The sequence below is a fragment of the Cibotium barometz genome, chromosome 58, assembly GCF_041138505.1.
Source record: "Cibotium barometz isolate CiBa-2024 chromosome 58, ASM4113850v1, whole genome shotgun sequence".
Lineage (NCBI taxonomy): Eukaryota > Viridiplantae > Streptophyta > Polypodiopsida > Cyatheales > Cibotiaceae > Cibotium > Cibotium barometz.
In genome coordinates this window covers 21,174,054-21,192,810 of record NC_141103.1, presented here as the reverse complement: position 1 = coordinate 21,192,810, position 18,757 = coordinate 21,174,054, and positions in this window count along the sequence as shown.

Genomic DNA, 18,757 nt, shown 5'->3' with positions numbered 1-18,757 from the left:
TTGGAAAGAGCGTAAAGTGATGCTCTGGACAGAAGGCAATGAGAAGTACATTGGAACAGGGATTATTCTCTTAACATTTCCATATGACGTGATTAACTTTGATCTATTAGGAGAAGAAGATGTGGGTGTGGTGGTAGATCAGATCCTTGATCCAACTATAGGGACAGACACATGTGACATGCTTCAGTGCGTCAATTTGGTTCGGTGGCCTATCAAACAGGTCACCTTTGATGATGGTACACCACTGCTACATGAACAGGAAACACAAGCTTTCACATCTCCAAAATGAGAGCATAAAAGATGTGTGTGAGGAAACTGAGGACTTTATTTGCAGGTTCAAAATCCATTTTCTTACAGAAGAGATCATATTGTATGATCAATAGAAGGCCTAGAATTCTTGCTCTCAAAGCTTCTAACTTGAGAACCTCAATGGAATCAGTTTTACTTGTTGCTACAATTGATTGTTGTCCTGCAAAGTGTTGTCAATATGCTGATAGAGATGCAGTACACCAATTGTGGAGGCACTTTTGGGGGTTACGTTTGGAAGAACGTACCAACTATGTTTATGATGTTTTGGAGTCATCATGCCACATTGACAATATGGGTACACGAAAATATAGTTTTATATTCAATGGGAAAGTTGTATGCAGTAGGGCATGGTATGGGATGCATGGCATCCCCAAAACATCTTTCTATAGGTATAGGTTGCAATTTGAGAATGGTGTAAGGAGGGCAATGCATGGCAATAAAGGAGAAATTAGAGTCGCTTGGGATCACACACAAATGGGCAGGGCAATCTTGAGAGACTTTATTGAGAAGAATGCAGAGAAAATGCCACATAAAAGTAGAACCATGCAGGATGGTTCTAGAGAGACACAATTGGTCATGCCAAATGTTTATAAGCAAATAGACATATGGTAAGAAGTGAATGCCACATTAGATGCTATTGGATGTAAGCAAATGTCTTTGTCCACATTCAATCGAATTTGGAATACAGAGTTCAAGCATGTCACCTTAGCAAAGACAAGCGAGTTCTCCAAATGTAGTGTCTGCTCAGAGATCAAAGAACTTGCAGCAACCAAATGCCTTGCAGAACGCAACATACTATTGAGGAAGCGTCGAAGTCACATGTTGCAACAACAAAGTTGTCGAAACATATACTATGGCTGGCGTCTAGCATCAGTACTAAATCTTGAAAAGAACTTGTGCATCATACATGACAAGATGGACCAACAAAAGACAGCTATCTCGAGGTTGAGAGTTCGATCAAAAGAGACAGATAGATCCACTCAACTACCAGTTTCCTTGACAGGCATGATCACACATGGGCATGGGGAAGGAAGATATGGGCACTTTGTGATTGATCTTTGGCCCCATGATCCTAACTTCACAGTTGCCTCATTGTCTCTATGTTTCAAGAACTTGAGCGACTTGACAGGCATGAAGCTGGTGATCTACAACTAGATGGAATGCCAAGATCAAGCTCTTTGTTGCTAAATGCATTAAACTCAAGGAAAGCACTAGACTACCATCAACAAGGTTCTCATACTACTACACAAATGGAGGACATAATACTACAGGATGGACAACAAGGTTTTAAACGACTACCAGAGAACTTATTGCTACAGCTAGATAATTGTGGATCAGAAAACAAAAACCGTTATCTCTTTGCATATTTATCATTGCTTGTGGCACGAGGGACCTTCAAGATGATCCAAGTTGGGTTTCTCATGCTAGATCACACACATGAAGACATTGATGCAATGTTCAGCAAGTTCTTGGCAGGAGAAGCTTAGAACAAGCATGACATTCACTTTTCCTCACCTTATGCGGCATTTTCAATTGTGCCAGTCAACAAGGCCTTCTCCTTTTTTGTTGACACATGTACCAGACTTCAAGAGTTACATTGAAGGATACTTATGTGACTCCAAGGATGCACTTGTTGGTCACTCAAAACCACTTCACTTTTGTTTCTACATGCAAGGGGATACACCTCTAATGCAATACAAGATCCATCCTAAGTCAGTAGAATGGTTGCCCCAAGAGAAGGCGGTATTGAACTATGGAAAAGAGACTCAACAAGAGGAAAGCCTACCCTTCCAAAGGGTCTTCCAACCTTGCTACCCATGTCTGAGTATATTAAAGATCATCAAGAGGTGGTAAGTGGAATCAAAGACTATCTCAAGTATTGGGAAAGATGGTCAAGTGTACAAGGTCTTGAAGCGGAGTACACAAAGTTCATAACACCAGTGATTGATTATTGGAAAACCATGCTTGATGCACTTCAAGCTCAAAATGTTCAAGAAGCAAGAGTATTCATGGACTTTTGGCCAAGGACACAAGGTGATACAATATTTCAAGACATAAATGATGTGGATGACTTTCTTGGCTTGGAGGAGTTGAATGACCACTACTGTGGTCCTCTCAACAAGCGACCAAAAGATGCATTTCAACCAATGATAGATGTCAAGCAAGATGATTTTGTACTTGTTCGACCTTCAGATCCAATATATCCAGTATGGCTTGGTGTTGCACAAAGTGAGGTTGATACAAATAAAAAATCAAGCAACTATCAAAAGATCTGTATACAATATTGGGCACCAGTTTGTGGTCAACAAAATGCTACAGATGAGGAGGTATATCAGAATTTCTGGGATAAATACTGGATATGTAACAAGAAAGACCCTAGACGTTGGGAGAGAGTGGATACAATTGTTTTCTCTTGGATAACAAAAGCTAACAAAGTTCCCAAAAAAAATAAAATCCCTCCAAAGGTTGTCTTGAAGGCCAAAGCCAATCTACAAGAATCATTGGGCTAAAGACTTCCATGCTGGAGAGGTTGCCAAAGATAAGGTGTTTATTAACACCACCTATTTAAGATTTTATCAATATCTTCTACATATACAATAAATATACTTCACCAATATTCAAGGTTCCAAATTAATGAAATTCCCAAATTCACGGGATTCATTTTGATTTGGAATTCCCAAACTATTGGGAGATTCCCAAATTCTCGAATATGGTGTTGCATGCATTTGATGCTCAAGAAGCCTAAGCTAATGCTGGAAGACCCGGATGTGGCCATCAAGAAACCACGCTCATTATAAGAACCTAAAAATGGGGCACGCCATCAAGGATAGTACAAGCAATCATTTCCAGAAGAGACGAAGGCAGTTACATCTTATCAATCAGCGACGACGAGCAATCCCATGTGCATTTAGATTTGTGGGGAAGCCCAAGAGCACTCATTGGAATTTCAAACTTGGGCACCTCTCCATTTTGGTAGATGCCTTGAATCTTGTCAGATGGCATTACCTGATGCAGTTTTAAATTGATAAATTGTGTGAGGTGCAAACCTTACAATTAGAGATCACTAATCTCTTTGTGCAAGTTCACATGGAGAAGCTGCAAGATCACTTGATCCATAAGATGGTTGCAAGATACAAAGTTCTCGGTGGATTCAAGGATCTAGGGCACCTGAGGAGCGAAATATTAAAGAACATATATAATGTTCCTTTCGATGAGGATGAGGGCTTGCAAGATGTTCTTGTGAGATGCCATCTGCTTACGTGTGTCTTCGAACTCCATCGTCTACATTCATCTGTTTATGGGGGACATGCCCGGGATATGGATGTGATTGTGAACATAGGGATATCAAGGTATTGCATGCATTTGATGCTCAAGAAGCCTAAGCTAATGCCGGAAGACTCGGATGTGGCCATCAAGAAACCACGTTCATTATAAGCGCCTGAAAATGGGGCACGCCATCAAGGATAGTACAAGCAATCATTTCCTGAAAAGACAAAGGCAGTTACGTCTTATCAATCAATCCCATGTGCATTTAGATTTGTGGGGAAGCCCAAGAGAACTCATTGGAATTTCAAACTTGGGCACCTCTCCATTCCAGCAGACCACTTGAATCTTGTGAGATGGCATTATCTGATGCAGTTTCAAATTGATAAATTGTGTGAGGTGAAAACCTTACAATTGGAGATCACTAATCTCTTTGCGCAAGTTCACATGAAGAAGTTGCAAGATCACTTGATCCATAAGATGGTTGCAAGATACAAAGTTCTCGGCAGATTCAAGGATCTAGGGCATGTGAGGAGCGAAATATTAAAGAAGATATATAATGTTCCTTTCGATGAGGATGAAGGCTTGTAAGATGTTCTTGTGATATGCCATCTACTTACGTGTGTCTTCGAACTCCATCTTCTACATTCATCTGTTTATGGGGGACATGCCCGAGATATGGATGTGATTGTGAACATGACACACTTCTTGTGTGGCATGTCAACAAGTCGCCCATATCAACATGGATGCTGCAACAGAATCACATGCAGCTTGTCATGCTACACCCTCCCAACTATTGAAATCGCAGAAAGCCGTTCTTTCATGGCTTGCAGTCCAACAGTTCGCCGATGCTTGTATGACTGGGTTTTAAAACTTTCGTATGCTAATGACTTCTTGTTCCACTCCAATCATCTGCTTGTGCCACAGACATAGATTTCCCTATGTGCAATGCAAACATAGGTGGCTATATAAAAGAGAGTTTGGGCTGTCTTGTGGTCAAGATGAGAATGAAGTCTAATTCACGCAGCAATTACTTGCTTTCTATGGATTTCTCATTGGGTCCATCAATGATGCATGAATGGCACGACCAAGTCTGTCCTCCTGATAAGCTAAGGCAGTTTGAACTATTATGCGGCATCTTGCAGCGCAAGTTACTGTCAAGAAACCTTTCGAGGAGACTTAAGGCATTGGCTTGCGGAGGACATGCTCTAAGCCTCCTTTTTATCAACCACGATCAAAACATTAATCAAGCATTGGGCTGGAATTTTTGGACCCTTTCAAAGAGAATCGGAGTAGGGATGTGCATCAGAATAGAGGAGAGGATGAGCTCTCCTCTGATAGGTGCTCTCTCTCTCTCTCTCTCTTCTTACCTGCTGCAATCGACCACGTTGTATTAAAGCGCCTCGCTCGATCCTCTATTCGCCTTGCTCGATCCTCTCTTCGCGCGCGCCTCACAAAAACAAATGTCTCTCCCACGGCTAGGCCGGGGATATAAATTTTTTAGTCATCACTTAAGCGACATATATCAGTATGCAAACGTCGCTAAATCAGTCGTTTTAGACATTCGCTTAAATGACGCCTCCGAAAACAAATGTCTCTCCCGCGGCTAGGCCGGGGATATAAATTTTTTAGTCATCACTTAAGCGACATATATCAGTATGCAAACGTCGCTAAATCAATCGTTTTAGACATTCGCTTAAATGACGCCTCCGAAAACGTCGTATAAGCGACGAATTTTTTAAAAAAAAAATTTAGACGTCACTTAAGCGGCACATTCGTCATCGTATAAGCGACGCTAGATAATTTAAACCCCCTCGCTAGACCCCCCAATGGCATTTAGTGTGTTCACACATACAATATAGTTTCGCATTGTGGGGGTTTTATTCTCACTTGGGGTGTTTATCAGGGACGATCACATGCCATGTGAGATTTCAATGCATTGTGGGAGTTACTTACATGCTTTACTTTTTTCCTCATGATTGTTCACAAGCTTGTGCTCATTGAGTGGTATTCACACATAGCCATGATATACTACTACTATCCTTCATTGTACCCACATGTTGTACACCATCATCATCATCGACATCCCTATATAACCATCTTAGATCCTGATCTTAGGAGAGTCTCTCATGCATTGATTGCATGGCTCTACAATTGAAATCCTGAGTAGCCATTTTGGGTCATGGTTCAGATATCTTTTGTTGAGTTCACACATACTTTTGGTACTTTGAGGCTTGGACCTCTATACCCTTAATTGATGACTTCATGCTATGATGAGGAGGCATACTCATGAAATTTTTGGATGTTCAATCTTGCAGGGTTGTTGCCTAGTTATTCAAGATGCTATTTTGATGGGAAGGATATGTGTGCCAAATGGTCCTGATGGTCCGCACATGGAGACTTCAATTTGGAGGATGCAATCATTGTAGGAGGGGATAGTTTGTAATAAAGGGGATTTTAGGATGCACATGCACACGGTCGATGAGCCTAGGCTCATGGGGCTTAGAGGCATTTACACATGTGGTTTTAGGGCATGTGGCCTTGGGACTATAAAAGGCACTAGTCCTAGGACTATTGTACCATTTATGAACTTTTAACATTTTATGATTATTATGTCCTTTTCTTGGAGCTTGTGCTTTTATAGCTGATTCATGGCAGTCTTTCCATGTTTAGGTGGCTACTCTCTATCATGAGTAGTAGGTGTGTGTACTCCGTGCTAATGAGTGTAACCCTAGGTTTCCTTCGTATTGATATCATAACTATCTCAGTTTTAGGGGTTTGTAAGAACGCAAGGTCTGAGAAGCTCAATTTGGTGTGTTGTGTAGGATGCACTCTTCTTGTTGCCTTCTACTCACTATCATTCTCATATGGGTGTATGTCATCTATGCAGCATTAATTTTGTTTGGGCTGCTGAGATGCTTCAGAATTGCCATGAAAGAGAATCCTATGTTCTGTAGCCTCTCCTTTCAAAGGTCCCATTTCACCATAGGAAACAACCAAGGGAATCTTGGAGGATGATAAGAATAGATGATCAAGGAAAGCTATGCGGAGATTTGGTGCACAGACGAGGGGAAGGAGAGTCTAGGAGGCTACTGGTGTGCAAGGAGAGAGAGTGTGGAGGAGCTACCATGCTATGACTATGAATAATGAAAATTGAGAAAGAAGGATAGCTCATTAAGGTGAATACAAGGGAGTTCATGTGAACACAAAGGACCCATAGTTTAGGAAGACATCATTGTGATTGTCAAAGTCCAAAGCCATCACCTTAATCGATACTATGGGCATGCCATGAATCTAAAACAAAATGAGGGTGTAGCATCAAAAAAAGCAACGCTTTTATAACTACAAGGATAGGGAGATGTCGGGTCCATTTCGTTGCTAAAAGAGCTACTATTTTTGCTCAGTATAAGGGTCGCTCTGCTGAGCAATGAAAGCACTACGTCATAAAAAAAAGCTGGGGCAATCAAGGGAGTCTGCACAGGACTCTCGAGTCTTCCCTAACTCTTTTTTAAATTAAAAGAGAGTCACAGTTTTGTAATACAAACATAAACATGAAAAATACATAGACTGAAAAGAATGCAAGGGAGCCCAAAATGTTTTATATTTCATGAATTGGTGGGCCTTTGGCCATGTATACAAAAAATATATCAAAGAAGCGATGGCTAATCAGAATCCTCATTAGATTTTGAGTGCTCATCATCATTGTCTTCATCCTCCTCTTCACTTCCTTCTATTGCTTCATGCTCATAATCTAGATCTTCCTCTTCCTCTTCCCCTTAATTATATATACATGCCATCAAAAAGTGGAAGGTAAGTGTAATACAATAAAAGAAAATTAGATATAGATAATAAAAGGGTTGTTTCACTACTTACCTTGTCTGCTTGAGTCCCCAAAATGGACTCGTCCAAGTGTATGCATATGCATCCATGCCCACAACAATTTTAGATCGTGTGGGGGTGGGGGGGCTTTGTCACATATGCATCCATGCCCACAATTGCGGATGGGGGGCTCTATAGACATAGTCGAACTCAAGGAAAATAATATAGTACAAAACAAAATGAAAGAGGAGAAGAAAATGATTAGTAAAATAGGTACTCACAAAAGAAGCAATGAAGGAGAACCTCTCTCCTGATCCAAAGTGTCAAGCCCCTCGCTTGCATAGTTGAGAAGCACTCAGAGCCGCTTGTTGTTGAAAAGCATGTGGGTGCTTTCTCATGAAGCTGTTGTGCATGCCTCCACTCCTCTTGTGTGCAAACGTTGGGCTTTTCCAAATTGTTTTTTGAAATTCTCTTGATGTTTGATTGCCTATTAGAGGGAAAAACCTTTATTCTTATCTTCATCCACTCCTCCAAGAAGAAAAGGTGCACATGTGGAATAAGGAACTCTGGCTTAAGCACATCAATGACCTATTGCTTTGAAAGATCATCTTGTGCTTTCCACTTTCTGAGGGAGTTCATGAAATCCAAGTTAGCAAGTACATGCATATAGTTCATAACTTGCTTCCCTCGTGCATCCATCTCACAAGGGCGCCATCGACATCCATGTTGTATGTTAGGGTGCATGGATCAAATGGTGGAATTGGTCTCCTGAAGAGGGATGGCTCATAATGAGCAGATGAAGTGCCCCTTGCCGAGGAGATGCATCGTGAGACCTAGTGTTGTTTTTACAAAAGCAAAAGGAGTCGGCTCCCCCTCACTAGCACGTCTACTAGCCCCACCCAGACTCCCTACTACGTCATCATCGTGGTGAAGATGGACGTGAGGGAGCGGGGATGGGTGTAGTCAAGGTAGGTGGTGTAGTCTCATCACAACCATACCGTGATGGGCTTGTACCACGCGGGCCCGTGCCACTCGGACCTACTACGTCATCGTCATGATGAAGGCGTACGTGAGGGAGCAGGGGTGGGTCTAGTCGAGGTACGTGGTGTAGGCTCATCACAACCATACCGTGATGGGCTTGTACCACTCGGACCCGCGCCACTCGGACTTGCACCTATCAAAGTCATAGATGGTAAGGCCGCCTACATATAATATTAAATGATAAGATTTATAGAACACAAAGGGTTAACTTTGTGTATGTGAAAAGTTTTTGTTAAACTTGACCTCTATTTGAATAAACTGTGACCAAGCATGCTGCCCATATCGTTTGATAGAGAGGAGATTTGTGACATTTGGGCCATGTGATGGGTTGATCGACATTTCCAATACATACAACTGTGAGCATCATGGTGGCTCAAAGATGATGAGAAATCTCATGGTTTAGATGCTAAAGACATGCTAATGATGGGATATTAAATTAAGATAAAAGTATAACATATACATAAGGCATAATGAGTAGAATGAGAGAGTGATAATTTCCATTAGATGGGTGCCTCTTAAATAGGTTGAGTAGAAGATGAATTAGCAAATGCTAATCATGCTTAGTAGCTTAACAAGTCAATGATGCTCTCCACAAATCTCTCCATGATTCTAGCCTCCACATGCCCTAAGTTCGAGGTTTCATAGTCAACAAAAGATGCTATCTTTAATGCTCATGGCTTCTAGTTACTCATGGATTCTTTCACGTTAACTGACACATTTTACAACTACTGCAAGATTCTAACCTTTGACAAATGACCTAAGGCTTATTCTCTACATCCATAAATCCCAAGTACATTAATTTGTCCAAAAATCCCACCTTCAAGTTGATGACCCCAACCCCTAGCAATAGCCCATGGGATGCTTCATGACTTGTCCACCCTTGTGACAACGTACATGACCCCAACGTGGAACTCACTCTAGTTTGTAGGTTTAAAAAGTAAGTGGAATTCAAAAGGCATTTATGAGTACAATGGATTAGGATGCAACTGAGTTGGCAGTAGAAGGCCCATTCATTATCAACAACAACAAGGTTGGCCTCAACAGTATTTTCTTCACCTTCTGCTTGACTATCCTCTTCCATGAGATTGATGGAGATCTTTTTCTTGATGTAGAAATCTATCTCGAAGCTCCCTGGCTTGCCAAAAATGTTGTATTCACCTTTTTCTTTGTTTTTGAAGGTACCTTTTGATGTAGACCCTTTGGATATATTCTTTGTGTAGTAGGCCTCATTATGGGAGAAGAGATGGCTTCTTCCATGTTTTTGCTTTACCTTCTTCTCTTCCTCCATCAAGGATGCAATGATGTTAACCAACTTTGGAGATGGTAGATTGGTGAGTGTAGTGACTATGTTTCCATCGTTTTGCTGTGGTAGACTTTTACGGAATAAAGCAATGCAAATATATTCATCAATGTTCATTTTAATACCTGCAAGTTGAGTTGTGAGACTCTTCATATGATTAAGAGGTGCAGCAAGAGAGTCTTCTTTCATCTTGTTGAGCTTAAAGAGTTGAATTAGTAGGCTAATCTTGGAGCTCTTGGCTTGCGCTCCAAAGAGTTTTTCCAACTCTTTCCAATCTTCAAAGGATGTATCCATTACATCGATATGATGAATGAATTGATCACTCAGACCCAAAGCTATTATATCAAGATATTTCTCGTCTTTGGATACCCATATAACTTTAGATTCCCTTGTGGTAGGTTTCTTTTCCTTGACACAGACTATGTTCCACAAATCCTTCCTCATCATAAGAGTGAACTTGACCTTAGTTTCCCAAGTATGAAATAAGTATCCCTGAAATTTATTAATTCTGGCAGGGGTAGCCATGGAAAGAGAGATGAAAGGTCTTACCAAGCTGGTTTTTAACTAGAGGCATTGTCTAATCCCCTTACAAATGAGTTTGATTAGTGCCACACAAGAATTAATTAATGAATGCCAAATACACTCCCAAAAACACATAAAAACAGAGAATAGACTGATTTGGAGTGGGTGTTTGGAGCACTAAATCAAGGTCTTTTACAAAGTGAGATAATAGAAGGTTGTAGCAGGTCCCTAATGGCAAGTTCATATCATCAATTTCACCAAATCACTAAGACTAAGTCCCATTAATCTCAGATTAGTACAGTAAATTTACTGGTCTGAGAGCAAAAAACATAGCATGGTTGGATTGAAGATCTCACGAAGATAGACTTTGAATGAGTAAGAAATATTTTGGGACACTTAATAGGAGTACTATGTTAGCTTGAGTTTGAAACCCTTAAACACTTTATTAAGTGTATTAATCAAGGATTAAGCACTTAATAGCCAGAATATGCTTCTGAGGGCTGCACAGGCTGAAATCGGGTATATGGCATCCTTTTGTTCAAAAATTGATGTTATAGACGTGTTGAGCACTCCAAAAAACTTCCAAAGTTGCAAGTAATGTCTCTGATTTTTCTGGACGAGCTTGGGATCTACGTTTTTTTCAGAAAATGTAGCGCTAGATTTCGTTTTTTTGCTGATTTCGTGTTCTACTGTTGACGAATTGAAGTTTTGATTTGGGTAGGCTAGGCGCCTTTGAGTAGGTAGCAAGCCCACAAACTGATTTGAGCAATGCTTGACTGTAAAAGGAGTAATCATAACTCCATTAAGCTTGGGTGTTGGAGAAGAAGACATAAAAGCTTAAGATACTTAAAAAGTGGATTAGTTATTAATTAAAGATTATCAATATGATTAAAGGATTAAACCTAGCCCAAACCTATCCTAACTAAGCTGTGATACCAAATGTTATCATTATGGTGGCTCAAAGATGATGAGAAATATGATACCAGTTTAGATGCTAAAGACATGCTAATGATGATGAGAGATTAATTTAAAGATAAAAGTTTACATAAACAAGGCATAATGAGTAGAATGAGAGAGTGATAATTTCCATTAGATGTGTGCCTCTTAAATAGGCTAAGTACAAGATGAATTAGCAAATGTTAATCATGCTTAGTAGCTTAACAAGTCAATGATGCTCTCCAAAAAATCTCTCCATGATTCTAGCCTCCACATGCCCTAAATTCTAGGTTCCATAGTCAACAAAAGATGCTACCTTTAATGCTCCTGGCTCCTAGTACAACTCATGGATTCTTTCACCTTAACTGGCACATTTTACAACTACTGCAAGATTCTAACCTTTGACAAATGACTTAAGTCTTATTCTCTACATCCATAAATCCCAAGTACATCAATTTGTCCAATAACAACCCAACCCAAATACATGCATAAGAGTCAATTTCTTGAAGCATAAAACATAAAGGCCTTATGCATAGAGTCTTATTCATAAGGTTCTATGTGTAGGCTTTATGCATAGATCTTGAAGCTATGAAGTCTACTAGAGCCATGGGGTGCATCACATGACTCCATGCTAAGTTAGAGACCTAGAAGACCAACTTTGACTTAAGCACAAGCCTCAAAAAGACAAATTAATAATTAGGCTTAAGGAAGCCTAAAAAATGGCTAAAATAAGATTATTCTAATGAAGATACTAATCACTAGAGCTAGAGAGCTTCGTGTGTGATAATGGTGGACTTTCTTTTCTAAACCTTTTATAACACCTTAAACAAGGTCGTTTAGGGCACCAATGAAATGGCAACAAAAATTAGGACTCTAGTCAATTGGACCGACGTCGATCAATCCATAGTATCTTGATCGAGGTATGGACACTACACAAATATGATCTTTATAGCTCGATCGAGGTATTGTCAATGATCCAAATTCCATTAAATACCTCAATAATTGCAGATCTATGATGGTGCATTAGGCTATGGCTGTAGCATCAAGGGTATGGTAAAGTGCAAGGTGGGATTGCTATGGTGGTGTGCTTGGCTATTGTGCAGACATATGCCAAGTGGTTGGGTTGGTGTATAGGCATGCAAAAAGGGCATAGCTATGGCGGACTCTGGTATGGTGGTGTGTAAAGCAAGGGATACTATGCTCGAGGGTCATTACAAACACTTCTAGTAGAGAGAGAATGATAGAAGCAAAAATTATGGGTTTTTCAGTGTGGTCAATGTGGCAGGGGGTTCACCTCTAAGAAATTTTATGTATCACGTGCGTTCAAGGGGTATTAAAAAAACCCCTTACATTTACATACTTTTATGAATAAAATGACCCCTTTTTCTTCATAAACTTACGGTTTGTTTTCAAAATTAGTTTAAAAACCCATCTTGTAAATGTTAATCATAAATGTTTTAAATTAATATACCCCTGTTGTTGATGAATTCATGTGCTAAACTTACATATTTTTAGGTGAACCCCCCGAGCTACTATGGTGGTGCGAAAGTCTATGGCAGGTATAGGCCGATGGGGGGCATGCGGCAGTGGTGCATAAGTAAGACACCACAAGGATTTTTATGGGCATAGGCCAATTGGGAAGGCAACATCACTATGGCTTTGACTATAGCATGGCTATGGTACATATCTATGGCATGGCAATGACAAGGTCGGCATGGCTGTGATGGCTATGGTGCATAAGGCTATGGTGATATGCAAGGCTATGTCTGGACATACAACTATGATGGTGAGTAAAGGGTATGAATGGTGGTGAGGTTACACTTGATGCTGCTATGAAAACACAACCCATAGTTTGGTATTTCTTTTAAGATATTTTTCAAACTTGTGATAATGTTTTTAAGAGGGCTCATGTTCCTCTCGCATATTGCCCAAACCCCTAGGTGAGACACTTTCAAGTGTTTCACTACATTCTTATGTACTCTAAACAGCTCACCCTTCCACTTGGATCAAAAGGGTATAGGTCCATCCTCCAAAGCCATCCAACTGAATTGATCCACCCACCTTGATCAAAAAATTACAAACAATCTTCATACAACCCCTTAGTTTGCCTCTATCAAATGGCTGCGTCATCCATGTAAGCCTACTATCCAGCATCCTTTCAATCCCTTCACTCTTGTCAGAACTCTTTCTATTTCTTCCATTCCTATTAGAGTTTCTAACTTCATATGATTCAAAAATATGTCCTTGTTGCACACTTGCATACAACCCAAAGATCATACTTGCATGATTCCATAAATCTTTCATTCCTACACACATATCTCTATCCTCCACATCATCAAATCAAATTCCAGCAACATCATGAACATTGTCATGCAAGGACTTCAAATCAACAATCTATTGCATCCCTTGGTAACAATCCTCATCTTCCTCATTCCATAATTTTCTCATAGCATCCAAAATCTCATCATCCCTCACACATACTACAGTATTCACATGGGCATCTACCTGCTCAAAATTACCTAGGTCCGCAGATAAAGCAAATACCCCCTCCAAGGTGCCATCTAACAAAACATCTACATCATATTCACATCACTATCCATATATTCATGTGCATATGACTGTTGATTCATGCTAGCATATTCATCACCTGTGTCATCGTAGAAAGGAAATTCTAACAAACTCTCTACCTCACTCTCTACCACATTAGACTCACCAACCTCTGAGCAATCCTCCATTGTTTTTCAAGCATATCATACCTCAAACTTTGGGTCCTCCGGCTATATAACCTACACTCTATGTAGCTTCACAAACACACTGATTCAATGCCTTTACATCCTCTGACACATCACTCAGATAGTTATCCACAACATTCACAGTACTCCTAGCATGACACACATCAAGCAAATCCAATGTAGCAATTTTACCTCGTCTAGTGGGTGGCATACACAAACCAGATTTCCATCTAATCTTCCTCTCGTGGCACATGGAAACCTTCAGAGCTTCTTCAAGTGGGTCTTTCACCTCCACCTTCTCTCTGATCCTTCCACGTAGCACTTCGATAAACTTGTCCTTCTTAAGAAATTCAGGAGCATCCTAGTTCTCTCCCAAGGTCGTGAGCATCTTCCTCCATGCAGCTTTAAACCTATTCACAAAATTTGACACTTCCTCATAATCTCCTTGGTTCAATATGCTTCGTTCTCTCCACAAGTCCTTTGGGCTGTCAGTTTTTCTATACCTTCACATCAGACCTCCCTTCAATCTATCCAAGCTTCCTCTTTCATCTTCTGAAGCTATATCTTCAAACCACTCTCTCTCTACTCCTTCTAATAATAAATTGGACATCCTCAACTTGTAGACATCATCATCCATGTTATTTCTCAAAGCCATGAGTTCAATCCCTTACAAAATCTGAGTGACATCCTCTCCCTTCTCACTTCTGAACACATCATATCCAAATCTAGCCATTGGTCATGAGTTGATTTGGAAGTGGATTCCAACCTGCTGATCAGATCCCTAAGCAAAAACCCTCTCATCCTTAGCGGGGGAACCAAAACATGTGAGGTTGCTGGGTGATCACAAAACACACACACAAGAAAATAATGTAAAGGGACCATAATTATGAGACACTAAGATACTAGCTCCAAATGACCCAATCGACTCTGCACCTATCCTTGACCCTTGAATTGACACAATTGGACACCTATACACTCCCCAATCCGACCCATCTAACTCCCAAATTAGATTTGACCTCTAACACCTCTGATCTTCCACCTATGTAGTCGAATCCTTCTAGCTCATACACAGGTGACTACAAACTGATTCAGAAGGCTAACACTGACCCCAGTCTAATATAAGTCCGCCAGGGTCTTCTATAATCCTCACTACTACAAGGGATCAGGCTCATACCCATGCGCTGTTAGCCATCGTAGAAAATGACTTGTGAAAAAAAGGTAGCGGGCCCGTGTATCAGCAAAAGTATAATCGCGACCACAGACATGCGTGTAAAGGTGCGTGTATGATGCCCGTTAGATGCATTGATACACGGGCTTATACACACGTTTCACCAGTTTTGCTATGCCAATACACACGTGTTTAACAAATTTTCCATGCATATAAACGCGACTTTGGCAGACTTTACGTATAGATACATTCAAACAGAGAGCAAAAATAAAAAATCCAAAGAGTGGTATTTGGTGCCTGAAATGTATTCCAGCATTCCAGCACCCAATAGCACTCTCTGGATTTTTTTTTGGTGCATTGCACCATCCACGGAGAACATTTTGTGCATTGTCAATACACAATTCAAGAAAGACAAGAATGACATTATCAATACACAATTCAAGAAAGACATGAATGCAATACCATCAAAATTTTATGTGTGCTGAAATAAGCCCATGGCTTTCATTATGTAAAAACATATATACAAGGGAGTCCATATGTCGAAGTATCCCATGGCTTCAATATAAACAAATATATACAAAATCAAATTGGTTTGTCTAAAAAATCCCATGGCTTCAGTTACAAAAATATACATACAACCACAACCTCAATTTGGATGTGATACTATAAGTCTGAGTACTACTCAGACTCAGATGATAGATGAGCTGCTCCCTCCAGGAAGATTAGATGAGCTCACATCGGTATACATGTCCGAAGAGTAGTGCTCACAATGTTGTTTAGGTCTAGCAGGAGCAAGAGCGGTGGTGGTGGGTGGATCATCAGCGTCAGGAGCATCAACAGGTATAACAGCAGCTTGTGCTTGTTCAAGTATTATATCATATATAAGTATATATATATGTAATTCAAAATTTAATAAACCAAAATCATTGGTTTAGAGTTATCAAGTACCTCTCAACCGTACGGTCTCATGGCCATCTCAAACTGCGTGTCTGTAATACGTCCCTCGGTTTTGAAGAGGGCCCACGGGTCGCGTCTGCTATGCCGACGAGCATATGTAGTCTCGTGGGCTGTAGGCTTCCTCCCCATAACCTGTCGCTATAACATAATCAACATAATTTGTAAGATTAAAATAATCAGCGCATCAATAAATTGAGTAAAAAATCAAATAAGGTGGCAAGATACTTACGAACTCTGCCTCTCCCACGACTCGACGCCTCCAGATCCAAAATGCGAAGATCCAATGGTCTCCATCTAGATCCGTCGTGCCTCCACATGCTGCATACTCTTCACGCCACCCTCAGCTTGTTTCTTTGCCTCCTTCCACTCGCGTTTGTGGGTAGTGGCAGGTTTCTTGGCAGGATAGCCACCCGCAGCTTGATTTACCCGATCATCATACGCGAGTTTCTTAAGGTGTTATTACTTAAGATCTCCCTTGTTTGCGTCCTTCCCCATACATCCGAGAATGTCCCATGTGGGGGATTGGGGTACCGAGACTATGTACAACATCTATCACCTCCCCAACTAATTGGCTATTTTGATCTTTAAATTTAATAAAATAATTTCTATACAAGTTTGATACTACCCCACGCATGTATTCCATTACCTCTTTCCCCCTCGCATCCATCACTATCCTGCCCCTATCCGTCACATCATAGTATATCTCTCCCTCTACCTCTCTCACCACCTCCTCATCCTTATTGTCTCCTCCAGCTCTTCTCCCTCTATCTCCTCTCTCATCGCGTGCCCTACCACCTCCCCCACCAAAGCATCCGCCACATCCTCCCCATCCTCCACTCCCACTCTCCCTACTACGGCGTCATCTACTCTCTCCCTACTGCAGCGTCTGCTCTCCTCTGTACTACGGGTGGAGTCACGACGATTGGGGGATTGTGTACGTGACTGTGAACGTGATAGTGAGCATGACGGTGGATGTGAGGGAGTATGTGATGGTGGTGTGAGCCCTAACGTGACGGTGCCTGGGAGGGGGTGCGTGAGTGGGTCTGGGAAGGGGTTTGTCTCCTCGCCGGACTCGCAGAGGCATAGAAGGTTGTGGAGTGACATGGTCACTTGGGAGTAGGGTGACTATGTACCAGGGAATCTAGGAGGAAGATGGGCATACATATACTCTGTAAGCTCAACTGGGCCAAAATGGCACCCAAAATGATTTAGCATCTCCATCATCCAAGTGCCATACGTAAATGGATTGAATGAAGAACCTGGATCCATGAAGAATCTGCAAAAAGAATCCATTTATATGCATCATGTATCATGAAGTGTATCATGCATCATGAAGTCGCGTGTAAATGAGCATGTAAAATCTTGTCAAGGATCACGTGTATCTCCATGTATCTCCATGTATCGCCATGTATCGCCGCATGAAAAAACTTTCTAGCAGAGTACACACAGGCATACACGTGACTCTACAAAAAAAAGTGCTGAAAAAAGGCCGCCTACTACTGACCAACGTCACTTTCGCATAAAGAAAAGGGACACTTGTAGGAAAGAGAAGAAAGGACAGAGACACTTGCATAAAGAAAAGGGACATTGCATAAAGAAAAGGAAGGGAAGAGACAGGACCAACTGACTCACCTCTTGACAAGTGAGTCTCTTTTTGGGATTTTTTGTGCACCTACGTGTATGCTCCTTCCACCCTCCTGCAAGCTCCTTGCACTTGTGTTGGTTTGGTGGCGACGAAGATGATGAAATTGAAGAAAGCCATAGGGTTTTGGAGTAGGCAGTAGCTTTTGTTTTAAGTATGACATTGACTGCTACGTGTATGATCGCGTGTATGGTAACATTGCAGCATAAATATACGTCTTTGGCACAGGGTAAACGCGTAGATACACGTGGTTATACACGCGATACAAAGACTTTTTATACTTTGATTAAAAGTTGATTATGAATCATTATGTATTTGCTCTTTTGTACATAGAATGTCATCAACCTCCTCAAGCAGTTCTTGTGAAGATGAGACAATGTGTCACCGTAATCGCGATGTGTGGTTGCGACAAAGGATCAAGTGTATGTGTAATCGATGTCAAGGATGCATTGTACGAGCGTGTCGAATTACCTTGAACCACATCTCCATGTATGGAGAATGGAATCAAACAGGTTTAGAGGTGAGTAGATGTAAATTGATAGTATCCAAATGACTCATGGTGTCCAAATTAATGGAGTTATTAATATATACTCTAATTGGAGCAGGATGCAGTACCACACCCTAACATGGTGCCCTACGCTCGGCGAGAGCATGCAAAGCGTCGACGAGATGATGCTAGAGCTTCAGGATCTATTATCTCAGAGATGAGTGGGAAAGGGATGACAATAGCCCTGCACCCCACGAAGTCGTGGAAGAGGAAGTGTTTGATGATATGGTGCGGCATCTTTTTAGCGATGATCTCAAAGGTATGGACGACGATGAAACTGATCAAGAGCATCTTTACAAGGTGTAAGATCCCCATCCCCACCACGCAACAGATTCTGGGTGCTAACAACGAAAGTAGTACATCTAGCGCAGGGCAGGGTCCTACACTCGGGGCCTCGCCCACCACGGATATCCGGACAGGTGACTAATTCCTCGATTCTTCCAAAACGAACTCGAAAAAACTTCTCTTGCGATTCCTCCAGGATAAAATTTTACTCTAACGTAGTCAAGAGCCTTAACTA